Genomic DNA, 14,860 nt, shown 5'->3' on the forward strand with positions numbered 1-14,860 from the left:
ATTAGAGATAACAAGGGAACATTTCATGCAAAGATGGGCTCAATAAAGGACAGAAATGATATGGACCTAACAGAAGCAGAAGAGATTAAGAAGAGGTGGCAAGAATACACAGAAGAACTGTACAAAAAAGATTTTCATGACCAAGATAATCACGATGGCGTGATCACTCACCTGGAGCCAGATATCTTGGAATGTGAAGTCAACTGGGCCTTAGAGAGCATCACTATGAACAAGCTAGTGGAGGTGATGGAATTCCAGTTGAGCTATTTCAAATCCTGAACGATGATGCTGTGAAAGTGCTGCACTCAATATGCCAGCAAATTTGGAAAACTCAGCAGTGGCCACAGGACTGGAAAAGGTCAGACATCATTCCAATCCCAAAGAAAGTCAGTGCCAAAGAATGCTCAAACTACCGCACAATTGCACTCATCTCACACGCTAGTAAAATCAAGCTCAAAATTCTCCAAGCCAGGTTTCAGCAATATATGAACCGTGAACTTCCAGATGTTCAAGCAGGTTTTAGAAAAGGCAGAGGCACCAGAGATCAAATTGCCAACATCCGCTGGATCATGGAGAAAGCAAGAGAGTTCCAGAAAAACATCCATTTCTGCTTCATTGACTATGTCAAAGCCTTTGACTGTATGGATCACAATAAACTGTGGAACATTCTGAAAGAGATGGGAATACCAGACCATCTGACCTGCCTCTTGCAGGTCAGGAAGCAATAGTTAGAACTGGCCATGGAACAAAAGACTCGTTCCAAATAGGAAAAGGAGTACGTCAAAGTTGTATATTGTCACCTTGCTTATTTAACTTATATTCAGAGTACATCATGAAGAACGGTGGGCTGGAAGAAGCACAAGCTGGAATCAAGATTGCCGGGAGAAATGTCAATAACCTCAGATATTCAGATGACACCACCCTTATGACAGAAAGTGAAGAGGAACTCAAAAGCTTCTTGATGAACGTGAAAGAGGAGAGTGAAAAAGTTGGCTTGAAGCTCTACATTCAGAAAACTAAGATCATGGCATCTGGTCCCATCACTTCATGGGAGATAGATGGGGAAACAGTGTCAGACTTTATTTTTCTGGGCTCCAAAATCACTGTGGATGCTGATGGCAGCCATGAAATTAAAAGACGCTTACTCCTTGGAAGGTAAGTTATGACTAACCTAGATAGCACATTAAAAAGCAGAGACATTACTTTGCCAACAAAGGTCTGTCTAGTCAAGGCTATGGTTTTTCCGGTGGTCATGTATGGATGTGAGAGTTGGACTGTGAAGAAAGCTGATCGCCGAAGAATGGATGCTTTTGAACTGTGGTGCTGGAGAAAACTCTTGAGAGTCCCTTGGACTGCAAGGAGATCCAACCAGTCCATTCTAAAGGAGATCACTCCTGGGTATTCATTGGAAGGACTGATGCTAAAGTTGAAACTCCAATACTTAGGCCACCTCATGCGATGAGTTGACTCACTGGAAAAGACTGATGCTGGGAGGGACTGGGGGTGGAAGAAGACGGGGACGACAGAGAATGAGATGCCTGGATGGCATCACCGACTCGATGGACATGAGTTTGAGTAAACTCAGGGAGTTGGTGATGTACAGGGAGGCCTGGCGTGCCTCCCTGTGATTCATGGGGTCGCAGAGAGTCACGACTGAGTGACTGAACTGAACTGAACTGAAGTACTAGTCACAGAAGTCTTTGGAGATAGATGAGCTCACACAAGAAAGATGTGTAGATGAGAGAACAAAGGTGGCCTACGATAGCTCTGTGCAAAACATAACATGCAGAGAATAAATGTGGAAGTTTGTCTACAAAGGAAAAGGGAAAAAACGATCATGCCATTTAGGGTCAAAGCTCCAGCTATGTGTCCAATAATCCTAGGAAAGCCAGTATTCCAATCTGATGACTGAGTGGTAAAGATACACGAAACCTCTTTACCGCCCCCATTATCAACAAGACAAATGAAAAATAAGAAAGCACTAGTAGTAATAGTCTGAAAGGATACTTTTAATCTTTTTGCCTGAACTCTTACTTGAGAATGATTGGACTCTCTTGTTTTTCCCCAAGCATATCAATCTTCACCACTTTATTAAAAATGCTATATTGTCTGCTTTATTCAGCAAGATTTTAAGGGAATGGAAAATGTTTCAATCATACAAATTGAGAGAGACTACAGTTGACATCTCTCCCCCCATTTATTTTTTCCCTTTTTATAATTTTTCCTATAAATAATTAAAACTTTATTTAGATAAATTACACATAAAAATAATTTATTGGAAGGGTATCAGCTAGCTCACAGAATTTTTAAAAAGGCAGTGGGTGGGGGAAATTGATATAGAACCAGGCTCAGAAAACAGTAGGAACCAGACTGAAAAATCAACAGGAAGCTTCAGGGTTCTAGTTACAGAAACTCATTTGCAGTTTTGTTTTATTTTGTTTTAAGTCTTTACTGCCAAGATTAATAAACTCCAACTGCTTTAGTCCCCTTAAATCTCTTCACTTAAAAATCAATGCCTAGGGAGACACAGAGTCCACTAATTATATTTTGGTTATATGTCTCCTCCTTAATGTAGAGGGTCAGGGAAATTTATTGAGGGTCTCTTTGGGACTACACACAATGTGGAAGAGTCAATTATCCACATAGGAATAAGTATGCCGTTATCAAAACAGGAAGGGATGACTACTGAGTGGCTACAAAACTGTACTTTATTCTTAAATAAACATTCCTATACTAAATTCTTAAAGTAAGCAAACTACAAGCATTTTAAACTTCAAATTGCATAAACTCCAATTTTCCAGATTTATTCTGCTGTATCCTCTGATTTTTAAAAAGCAGCTTTATTGAAACATATGGCACTGTTCCCCTGGTAAAGAATCTGCCTGCCAATGCAGGCAACACAAGAGACGTGAGTTCGGTCCCTCGGTTGGGAAGAGTCCCTGGAGAAGGAAATGGCAACTCACTCCAGTATTCTTGCTTGGAAAAGTCCATGGAGGGAGGACCTTGGCTGGCAATAATCCATGTGATTGCAGAGTCAGACACGACTGAGCATACATGCCTCATGGCACTGTAACAAACTGAACAAATAAATTTCTCAGGTTAAGATTTGCATTTGTATATAACCTGAAATCATCTGCATTATCAAGAAAAGGAACACATACACAACCTTCAAAATGTCTTTATGCCCATTTGCAGTCCCTACCTCCGGCACCTCTCTGCTCCATCTCCTGCCAGCCCAAGGCAACTGCTGATCTGTTGTCTGTAATACGCATTTCCATTCCCTAGAATTTTATGTAAGAGGAATCATGCAGTAAGTATTCTGTTTTGCTGGTATTTCACTCAGCATAATCATCCATATGATTACCAGCAAAACAGTTCATTTTCTTCCCACTGTTCAGTTAGTATTTTATTGTATGGCTTTAGCATAGTTTCTTTATCAATTACCTATTAAGTTTTTGTCTGTTGCAAATAAAATTGCTATGAACATTCACGTACAATTTTTTGTATGGATATGTGCTTTTATTTTATCTTAATACCTATAACTAGTATGACAAAGTACTAAAATAGGTGTGCATTTCACTTTAAGCATGGCAAAACTATTTTCCAAAGGATTGTTTCATTTTACATTATTACCAGCAGTGCATATGTCTTTCAGATACAATAAATTCTGGCAAATAGTTCTGGGATAGTCCTTTTCAAAAATATTAGAGAACCTAATTGATGTATAGTAAATCTCATAGTGGTTTAAGGCAATGGCAAGCCACTCCAGTACTCTTGCCTAGAAAATCCCATGGATGGAGGAGCCTGGTAGGCTGCAGTCCATGGGATCGCTATCAGTCGGACATGACTGAGCAACTTCACTTTCACTTTTCACTTTCACACATTGGAGAAGGAAATGGCAACCCACTACAGTGTTCTTGCCTGGAGAATCCCAGGGACAGGGGAGCCTGGTAGGCTGCCGTCTATGGGGTCGCACAGAGTCGGACACGATCGAAGTGACTTAGCACTAATGACTGATGTTAGACATCATTTTCTTTTTATATTTGCCATTTATGTAGATTCTTTAAGTATTCAAAACATTGTCCTTTTTTTCTTGAATTGTTAATTTATTGAATTTTGAGACACTGCAGTCTAGATACAAGTCTTTATCAGATATATGATTTGCAAACTTTTTCTCTCAGTCAATACCTTGGAGTTTTATTCTCAATGATAGTGTTATTAATCATCTTTCAAAAAGCAAAATTTTTGGATAAGTCAAATTTATTGTTATTGCCTTTAAGTTTACCATACTTTTAGTGCTGTAGTTAAGAAATGTTTGCTTAAACCAAAGTCAAAAGATTTTATCCTATCAAGTTTTCTTTTTAGAAATTTTACAGTTTGAGGTTTTATAATTGGAATTCACTGGTATTTTCCTTTTGAAGTTCCTCTTTTCACTTTTTAAAGTTTTACAGGCTTCCCTGATAGGTCAGTTGGTAAAGAATTCAGCTGTAGTGCAGGAGACCCCGGTTCATTTCCTGGGTCGGGAAGATCCCCTGCAGAAGGGATAGACTACCCACTCCAGTATGCTTGGGCTTCCCTTGTGGCTCAGCTGGTAAAGAATCTGCCTTCAATGCAGGAGACCTAGGTTCAATCCCTGGGTTGGGAAGATCCCCAGGAGAAGGGAAAGGTGACCCACTCCTAGTAATCTGACCTGGAGAATTCCATGTATTGTATAGTCCATGGGGTCACAGGGTCGGACATAACTGAGACTTTCATTTACTCACTCATTTTGGAGAATATTGAACATATACGAAAATGGACAAGATAGTATAACGGACCCCTATTACTTAGTCCTAGGAATTATTAACTCACTGCCAATTAGGCTTTATTCACACCATAATCACGTCCCTTTCTTAGTATTACTTTAAAGGAAAATTGATATCATATAATTCTATGTATAAAAATTTCAGTATGTGTCTCTAAAAAAGTTCTTATTTTAAATCAAAATACCATTATCATATCATAAATATTTAAATATAATTAATTCACAGTATCAAATATCCTGTTAGTATTCAAATTTCCACATGTCTCAAAAATCTCCTGACTTTCAGTCGATGCAAGGTATGGAGCTATAGCTCCATTTTATTACTATTATTATTTTTTTTTATTATTTTAATTTTATGTATTTATTAACTGAAGTACAGTTGACATATAATATTATGTTGTAGGTACATAATATAGTGATTCACAATTTTTAAAGGCTATATTCCATTTATACTTATTATAAAATAATAACTATATTTCCTGTGTTGTATCATATATCCTCATAGCTTATTTCATGCCTGTAATTCCCTACCAATATTGCTCCTCCCCACCTTCCCTCTCCCCACTAGTCACCACTAGTTTTCTTTTTTGTTATACTCACTAGTTGGTTGTACTTTTTAGATTCCACATGTATGTGATATCATCTAGCATTTGTTTTTCTGTGTCTGACATACTTCACTCTACAGCAGTTTTGTTTTCTTCAACTTTTTGCCTGTGAATTCACTAACCTGAAAGATGGTGAGTTTCCTATTAGTTTTACACACTGCAACTCTACAACAACTGGACTACCCTCACAGCAAAATTATACAAACATAAAACATTACTTTGTTTCTTCTAAAAATTTGTGTTCATACATTATGAGAAGATTCCCACCATCTACTTAATTGATATCTTCATATCCATCATCTCACATTTTGCTTTTGTTTTGGTGAGAACACTTACTGTAGCAAATTTCAAATCCAGTGGACCATTGAACAATGCCAGAGTTAAGAATACCGACCCTCTGCACAGTCAAAAATCCCAGTATAATTTATAATCTGCCCTCCAGATCCTCAGTTGCTCTGGAAACTAAAATTCAGCCAATCACAGATCATGAAGTACTGCAGTGTTTACTACTGAAAAAAATCTATATGTAAGGGGACCCAGACATTTCAAACATATGTTGTTCAAAGGTCAGTTTTGTATAATATGTTGCCATCAAGTATAGTCACCATATTTCAGATCCTCAGGCTGCTAATCCTACACCTGAAAGTTTATATCCTTTTACCAACCTCCCCCTTCTTCGCCCACCTCCAGCTGCCAAAAACCACTTTTATATTCTGTTTCTATGATTTTTTTTAAAACTATCCTCATATAAGTGATTTTGTGCAGTATTTGTCTTTCTCTGATTGGTTTATTTTCCTTATAATGGATACCCTCAAGGTCTATCCATGTTGTCCCAAATAATAGGATTTTCTTCTTTTTATGGTGAGTAATGTGTGAGTGTATAATATTTTCCTTATCCATTTATTCATTGATGAATACTTAGGGATTTTTCATGTCTTATCTATTGTAAGTAATTTTGTGACGAATATAGGGGTGCAAATAGTTTTTCTTTTCCTTCAGATAAATACCCAGAATTAGAATTGCTGGATTACATGGTAGTTCCTTTTATCTTTTTTTTGAGGAAACTCCATACAGTTTTCCACAGTGGTTGTACCAATTTACATTCCCTCTGATAATACACAGGGGTTTCTTTTTCTCTAAGTACTCATGAGCATTTGTTACCTCTTGCCTTCTTGATGAATCCATTCTAAATGATAAAAGATGATGTCTCATTCTGGGTTTGATGTTCATTTCTTTGATTAGAGACATTGAACACATGTACATATATACATGTTGGCCATTTGTATGCCATCTTTGGAAAAAAATGTATATTCAGTTCCTTTGCCTAATTATAATAACATAAAACATTCCATTGCTTCCTCTAAATTGATTGTTATTTAAAGTAGAATCACTTGGATATTTTTTTTGTCTTTTTGTTTGTTTGTTTTTGGATTACATCTTTGTACCAGAAGCTGGATTGTTAGAAGTATAAATACAGTTGTCCATTGGGGATTGATTTCAGGACTCCCACAGATAAAATCCATGGATTCTCAAGGCTCTTTTAAAAAATGGCATAGTATTTGCATATAACCTACTGCACATAATCCCATGTACTGTAAATATTCTCTATATTATTATAATACCTGCTGCTAAGTCACTTCAGTCATGTCCGATTCTGTGCGACCAAATAGACGGCAGCCCACCAGGCGCCCCCATCCCTGGGATTCTCCAGGCAAGAACACTGGAGTGGGTTGCCATTTCCTTCTCCAATGCATGAAAGTGAAAAGTGAAAGTGAAGTCTCTCAGTCGTCCGACTCTTAGCGACCCCATGGACTGTAGCCTACCAGGCTCCTACGTCCATGGGGTTCTCCAGGCAAGAGTACTGGAGTGGGGTGCCATTGCCTTCTCCATTATAATACCTAACAGAATGTAAATGCTATGTAAATAATGGCCAAGTATATGGCAAATTCAACTTTTCTTCTTTGGAACTTTATGGAATTTTTTCCCAATATTTTCCATCTGAGTTTAGTTGAATCTGCAGATGTGCAACCTGCTGATATGATAGGCCAACTGTATATGTAGTATATATATCTATTTATCTGTTATGATGATTTTAGCTATTTTTATTAAAACTTAAAAACAGGTAAATTCCAGATTGGTGTATAATGTATTGGGCATCTCCCGTTCAGTTCAGTTCAGTTCAGTTCAGTCGCTCAGTCGTGTCCGACTCTCCGCAACCCCATGAATCACAGCACGCCAGGCCTCCCTGTCCATCACCAACTCCCGGAGTACACTCAAACCCATGTCCACAGAGTCGGTGATGCCATCCAGCCATCTCATTCTCGGTCGTCCCCTTCTCCTCCCGCCCCCAACCCTTCCCAGCATCAGAGTCTTTTCCAGTGAGTCAACCCGTCTCATGAGGTGGCCAAAGTATTGCAGTTTCAGCTTTAGCATCAGTCCCTCCAAAGAACATCCAGGATTGATCTCCTTTAGAATGGACTGGTTGGATCTCCTTGCAGTATAAGGGACTCTCAAGAGTCTTCTCCAACACCACTGTTCAAAAGCATCAATTCTTCGGCGATCAGCCTTCTTCACAGTCCAACTCTCACATCCATACATGACCACGGGAAAAACCATTGCCTTGACTAGACGGACCTTTGTTGGCAAAGTAATGTCTCTGCTTTTCAATATACTATCAAGGTTGGTCATAACTTTCCTTCCAAGGAGCAAGCGTCTTTTAATTTCATGGCTGCAATCAGCATCTGCAGTGATTTTGGAGCCCCAAAAAATAAAGTCTGACACTGTTTCCACTGTTTTTCCATCTATTTCCCAAGAAGTGATGGGACCAGATGCCATGATCTTTGTTTTCTGAATGTTGAGCTTCAAGCCAACCTTTTCACTCTCCTCTTTCACTTTTATCAAGAGGCTTTTGAGATCCTCTTCACTTTCTGCCGTAAGGGCATCTCCCGTTAGGTTCATCAATTCTGTCAAGTTAGGGGTGGGGATTACTGGCTTTACACGGGTGCAGCCTCCTATCCCCTTGCTTTGAACCCATGTAATGAACCCTTCATGTCCCACTCTGAGACTTCAGTTATATTGTGAAATGCCTATGAAAATGGATCAATACTCATCTATGACTAATACAGTTTTAAAATGTAATGCCCCAGTTCAGCTCAGTCATGTCCAACTCTTTGTGACCCCATGGACTGCAGCATGCCAGGCCTTCCTGTCCATCACCAACTCCCAGAGTTTAATCAAACTCATGTCCATTGAGTTGGTAATGCCATCCAACCATCTCATTCTCTGTTGTCCCCTTCTCCTCTCACCTTCAATCTTTGCCAGCATCAGGGTCTTTCCAAGTGAGTCAGCGCTTCACATCAGGTGGCCAAAGTATTGGAGTTTCAGCTTCAACATCAGTCCTTCCAATGAACATTCAGACTGATTTCCTTTAGGATGGACTGTTTGGATCTCCTTGAAGTCCAAGGGACTCTCAAGAGTCTTCAACACCACAGTTCGAAAGCATCAATTCTTCTGCGCTCAGCTTTCTTTATAGTCCAACTCTCACATCCATACATGACTACTGGAAAAACCATATCCTTGACTAGGTGGACCTTTGTTGGCAAAGTAATGTCTCTGCTTTTTAATATGCTGTCTGTGTTGGTCATAACTTTTCTTCCAAAGTGTAGGCATCTTTTAATTTCATGGCTGCAGTCACCATCTGCAGTGATTTTGGAGCCCCCCAAAATAAAAGTCTGCCCCTGTTTCCACTGTTTCCCCATCTATTTGCCAGGAAGTAATGGGACCCGATGCCATGATCTTAGTTTTCTGAATGTTCAGCTTTAAGCCAACTTTTTCACTCTCCTTTTTTACTTTTATCAAGAGGCTCTTTAGCCAAAGAATGCTCAAACTACTGCACAATTGCACTCATCTTACACATGAATAAAGTAATGCTCAAATGCCCCCAAACACAGTTCAAAAATATCCTCAGAAAGTCCCATGGGACTGTGTATCTATGTACCATTTTCTTGTAGCAGTGGTCAGCTCAATAATGCCTATTTTGTATTAATTCTTACCCACTTTTGTGCTTCTGGACACATTTTCCACTCCTGCTCCTTGGGTCATATTTCAAAGATAATGATCTACCTGTAAGTCTTTGTCTCCAGCTCTGCTTTCAGAGAACCCAAACTTAGACTAATTTGATTTATGCCTCAAGTGACCCTAGTAAGCAGACCTTTAGAATGGGATTATAAAGCTGGATAAACCACAGGTCACACAACAGTGTGGACATACTTCTTGATGATAAGTGGATGGTGAAATCCACTGATACCGGATAGCATCACAATTACCATAATTCTCATCCATGGACTGTGAAGTGATGCAAAATAGTGGTGTAGTGACTGTGGCCCTTGAACAATATGGGCAAGGTGTTACTACATGTATATTGAGTTGGCTGGTATTTATTAACTCATAAGAAAACATTGAATAAAGGAGAATCAGGATCAAGTCAATCATCTACCGATTCAATGAACTCAGATTCAGGTAGCTTCTAGGTCACTTTTTAAAGAGACCCTCATTTACTATATCTGCATTTAAGATTATACAGTCGACTCTTAAACAACCTGGGAGGTAGGAGAGTTGGAACTCCTCTCAGTGGAAAACCTATCTATATTTTTACAGGTGGCCTTTTGTATTCAGCCTTCTGCATTCACTGTGGATCCAAACAACCACAGATTGTGTAGTATTATAGTACATATTTATTGAAAAAAATCCATGTATAACTAGACCCCCACAATTCAAATTTGTGGTGTTCCGAGTCAACTGTATTTAATATCAGTTAAATCAATTAAAAGGATTTAATGTGCCGTGCTTAGTCACTCAGTTGTGTCCAACTCTTTGGGACTATAACCCACCAGGCTCCTCTGTCCATGGGGATTCTCCAGGCAAGAATACTGGAGTGGGTTGCCATGCCCTCCTGCAGGGGATCTTCCCAACCCAGGGATCAAACCTCTGTCTCCCGCAATGCAGGTAGATTCTTTACCATCTGAGCCACCAGGGAAGCCCGAAAAGCACTTAATAGACTTGCTCTAATATGGCACCTTCCACATTGAGAAAAGTTGCACATTACAACAGCTACTTTTTATAATAAGCCACATCGCTTGATGTTTTGTTTTGTTTTCCAATTTTGGACACATACACTCTACCTATGAAAATTTCTCTCTCCCCCATTTATTATTCTAGAAGTTAATACACTTTTTCTCTGAAAATAAGATTAGTAAATATTTAAGTGCTTTCTGTTGCCACTGCTCAACTCTGCTATTGATAGCACAAAAGGAGCAATAGACGGTACATAAACAAATGGGTGTGCTGTTGTTCCAATAGTAATTTTTTTTTTAAGTAGCAGATTGCATTTGGCCCACGAGCCAGGTTTGGAAGACTTTTATATTAATGGGTGACTTGCGAACTCTACTAATCTAAAGTGGGGTCCAGAGAAAGAAGCTGGTTTGTAATTCCAGGTCCAAGTTATAGGTCCAGACTATGGAAAAGATTCTCGATTTATGCAAGCTATATGAACCAGCAGATCCAACAATACTAACCTTATTTACTATGTAACAGATGCTAACTGTAGCCTCTGGCAAACTGCTAGAACGCTTGTATTACACAGACCAAATGCAGATCCTCACCTCAAAACATACTGAATACTTCTTGATTTCTGCTATGGTACTTCTTTGACACCACTGGATATGCAACCCTGCCACATCCTAATCAGGATTCATGCATGTGTACCCAGAAAGTCCAGGGTGATTAATAGTTCCTGAGCCTACCTTAATAAGTGGTACAGGAACTGACGGTCAAGGCTCTTGCCTTTCATCACCTGGGTAGGCAGTTCCAAGATGTATTTTATGAGACTTCCCAGAGGCAACTGTGGGAGAGTACTAGTTGTCCTAAATGATGGTCAACTCACTTATACAGTCTTCTGTTTGCTTTCCCTTTTGCATTTTACTTTTCTCATCTATCAGTTTGGCTTCCTGGGATTACCTTCCCTCCAAAAAACACCTGTATCCAAATATTTGTCTCATTTTAGCAAAACCCAATGTAGATATTCTGTTAAAACTCATTTTAAATGCACAAGACCAAATTGCATTATTCTAATGTTCCCAGATAAGAGCAAGGGGGTTTTTATGCATGCGTTTATTTATGAGGAAACAAAATATCCCCCCAAAACTAATTTAAAACACAATAATAACAAAATTAAGGAGTCTGAATCTTTTCTTCCTCATAAGAAGGAATGATATATTTGAATATAGATTTAGAAATCAGACATAACAAGTCGGTAAACTGAGCCAGTCAGCAGTGTTTGATATAATTTCAGGTTTCATACATGATGCTTCTATAGTTCTGCATAAAGAAGTTAAATTCAGAGGCACTTTGTTTTTTACAGATGGAAATATAAATCAGTTATCCCTTTGAGAATTTTTCTACTTCCTCTTAATCTTTTGTATGGCTTCTTTTGCTTAGCTTTTGGCAGGGAAAGTTAGGCAACATTGAGGTAGAATATTCAGGAAAGTGACAACGGGAATAAACACAGGCGCGTCTAACCCAGTTCATCTATTTTGAATCATAAGTGGTGTCATAGCATGTAGGTTTACTTTTAACTTAGATGTAGAGGGGAAAAATCAAGTTAAATGGTAGTTCCCCCTCCTCTGTTTGCATATATTTTTTGTTCTTTAATTCCCCAAACTAGAGATGCGCTGAGTATAACACAATGTGTCATTCTTAAATGGGTTGCTACTTCTAGTTGTCACTTTTGATCAGAATGCACACAGGTCTAGAGCATGAAACTTGCAAATAAAAATCAGGGAAATAAAAACAATTTCCATTTCTACTTAAAAATTCACAAACTACAGTGCTCTGAACAGCATGGGGTAGTTAAAAACATGTCTTTCATTTGTCTTGCTTCTACAGAAAATACAATTTGGAGAAGGAACGAATGTCAAAAATATATATTTCGCCTTCTTGAATATTTGGGAATGCTGTGAAGAAACCACTTAATTTAAAAAGGACTATGAAATCTTGTTTCTCTCCTGTCTTGGACCTAATGTGGCCAAAAAGACAATTATGTGAAATTTTAACACACTGGTTGATAGAAACATTTTGTGTTATCTGCCCAAATAGGCAGAATTTTCAAAACGGAACACAGCTTTCAAGTTCCCCATTGGTTCTTGACTCTATAAATTAAGTGCTTTCTTACAACAGCTGTGACAGTGTTTGATATAATAGAAGCTGAAACAATACTTAGAATAAACAAATAAACAACATCTAATTTCATGTCTAGTTAAATCTCAGTTTGCTTTCTCTGTCTTCAGAATCTTGTCTGCCACAATGACTTACTTCTCATAGAAATCATCAAATTATTAATTTTCAGTTTTTCTCTCTGAATCTTGGCGTTTCACTCCTCTTTTGCTCCGGGAAACAAATTTTTTCATATATGATGACTAAAAAGTCCCAGGAGATAAAAATATATTTTATTATGTATGAATAATCATGGGCCTACTGATTCTACTTGTTTTAGAAAAAAAATATTTTTTTTTAATGTAATTCTCTTAATGCTTTAATATCACTTTGATCAGTTTCGGGTGACTTGTGTGTCAAATCTGGTCAACTGAACCCAACTAAAATTTTAAAATGATTTCCTAAAAAGTGGTTGTGTAACTATCATAATGGTCAAAACCTAGAACACTGACTCTGGTGACAATACCAAATGCTGGTGATAATGTGGAACAACACAAACTCCCACCCACTGCTGGTAGAACTGCAAAATGGTACAGTCACTTTGGAAGACCCTGGTGATTTCTTACAAAATTAAATGTTCTCCTGTTTTATCTGACAGTAGTGCTCCTTGATATTTACTCAAAAGAGTTGAAAACTTATGTCTATCCTAAAACCTTCACACAGATGTTTACAGAAACTTTATTCATAATTGACAAAACCTAGAAGCAACCAATGCACCCCTTAGTAGGTGAATGGATAATAAACTGTGAAACATCCAAACAGTGAACTATTAATCAGTGCTGAAAAGGAATGAAGTATCAAGTTATAAAAAGAGAAAGAGAAACTTAAATGCATATTACTAAGAAGCCAATCTGAGAAGGCTCTACTGTATGAGTCCAGCTATATGATATTCTGGAAAAGACCAACTATGAAGATGATGAAAAGGTCAAACCTATTGAATGTGTATTGTGTATGCATGCTCAATCACTTCACTCATCTCTGACTCTTTGCAACCCCCATGGACTGTAGCCCACAAGGCTCCTCTGTCCATGGGATTATCCCGGCAAGAAGACTGAAGGGGACTGCCATTTCCTCCTCCAGGAGATCTTCCTGATCCAGGGATCTAACCCGTGTTTCCTGTGGCTTCTGCATTGGCAGGCGGATTCTTTACCACTGAGCCATCTTGGAAGCCTAAATTACAGCACTGAGTGAATTCTAAGGGTGAATTCACTGAATGAACTATGGGTGATTGTGATGTGTCAATGAAGGTTCATCCTTGTTTTTAAAAAAGTGAACCATTCCAGTGGGGGTATATTCAGAATGGAGGAGGCTATGCTTATATGGTGACAGAAAGTATATAGGAATGGCTGTATTTTCCTTTTAATTTTGTTGTAAACCTAAAAAACTGCTCTAAAAAAATAGTCTTTAAAAACGTTTTGACTGGGCAAAAAGTAAAGGCTGGGGAGATGGTATGTAGAGACAATTATAAGAGAAGTAAGAATTTGTAATTAGAAGATACTGCATTACCAGTTAGCAGCTTGGCAATTGTGGCAGATATCTTAAACTTTCTGGATTCCACTTCGAGAAAAATAATACTTGTCTCACTAGGTTTCTCAAGGAGAATGTGAGACAATATATATATGAATACATAGTTTATCTATTATTACTCAAATTATATAATCTTTATTATAAAGTATATCTAATTATAGGATGGTTGGTGGTTTTAGTCGCTAAGTTGTGTCTGACTCTTGCAACGCCATAGGCTGCAACCTGTCAAGCTCCTCAGTCTATGGGATTCTCTGGGCAAGTATACCGGAGTGGGTTGCCATTTCCTTCTCCAGGGGATCTTCCTGACACAGGGATTGGACCCAGGTCTCCTGTGTTACAAGCAGATTTACCAGCTGAGCTACAGGGAGGCCCCAATTTTAGGATAGCTTATAAAATAATAGTGATGTATTACAGATTGATTATGCATTGGAATCAACTGAGATTTTTCTTCTGTTTTTAGAAAGCTTTTCAGTGACTACTTGTTTACTTATAATTCAGACTGTGACACTTTTTAGAACTGAAAAATTTTATTCAATATCATCTATTAATTTTGCTGTAAGCGAGAAGAAAGGAAAATCTACTTTCCAACCTGGGCCTGAGGTCATATTTAAGCACATATAGGAAGCCAGTTTCTTTTGTTTCGATCAACAGAGAG

The sequence above is a fragment of the Moschus berezovskii genome, chromosome 3 (assembly GCF_049115385.1).
Source record: "Moschus berezovskii isolate FMDL1 chromosome 3, NW_MosBer_1.0, whole genome shotgun sequence".
NCBI lineage: Eukaryota > Metazoa > Chordata > Mammalia > Artiodactyla > Moschidae > Moschus > Moschus berezovskii.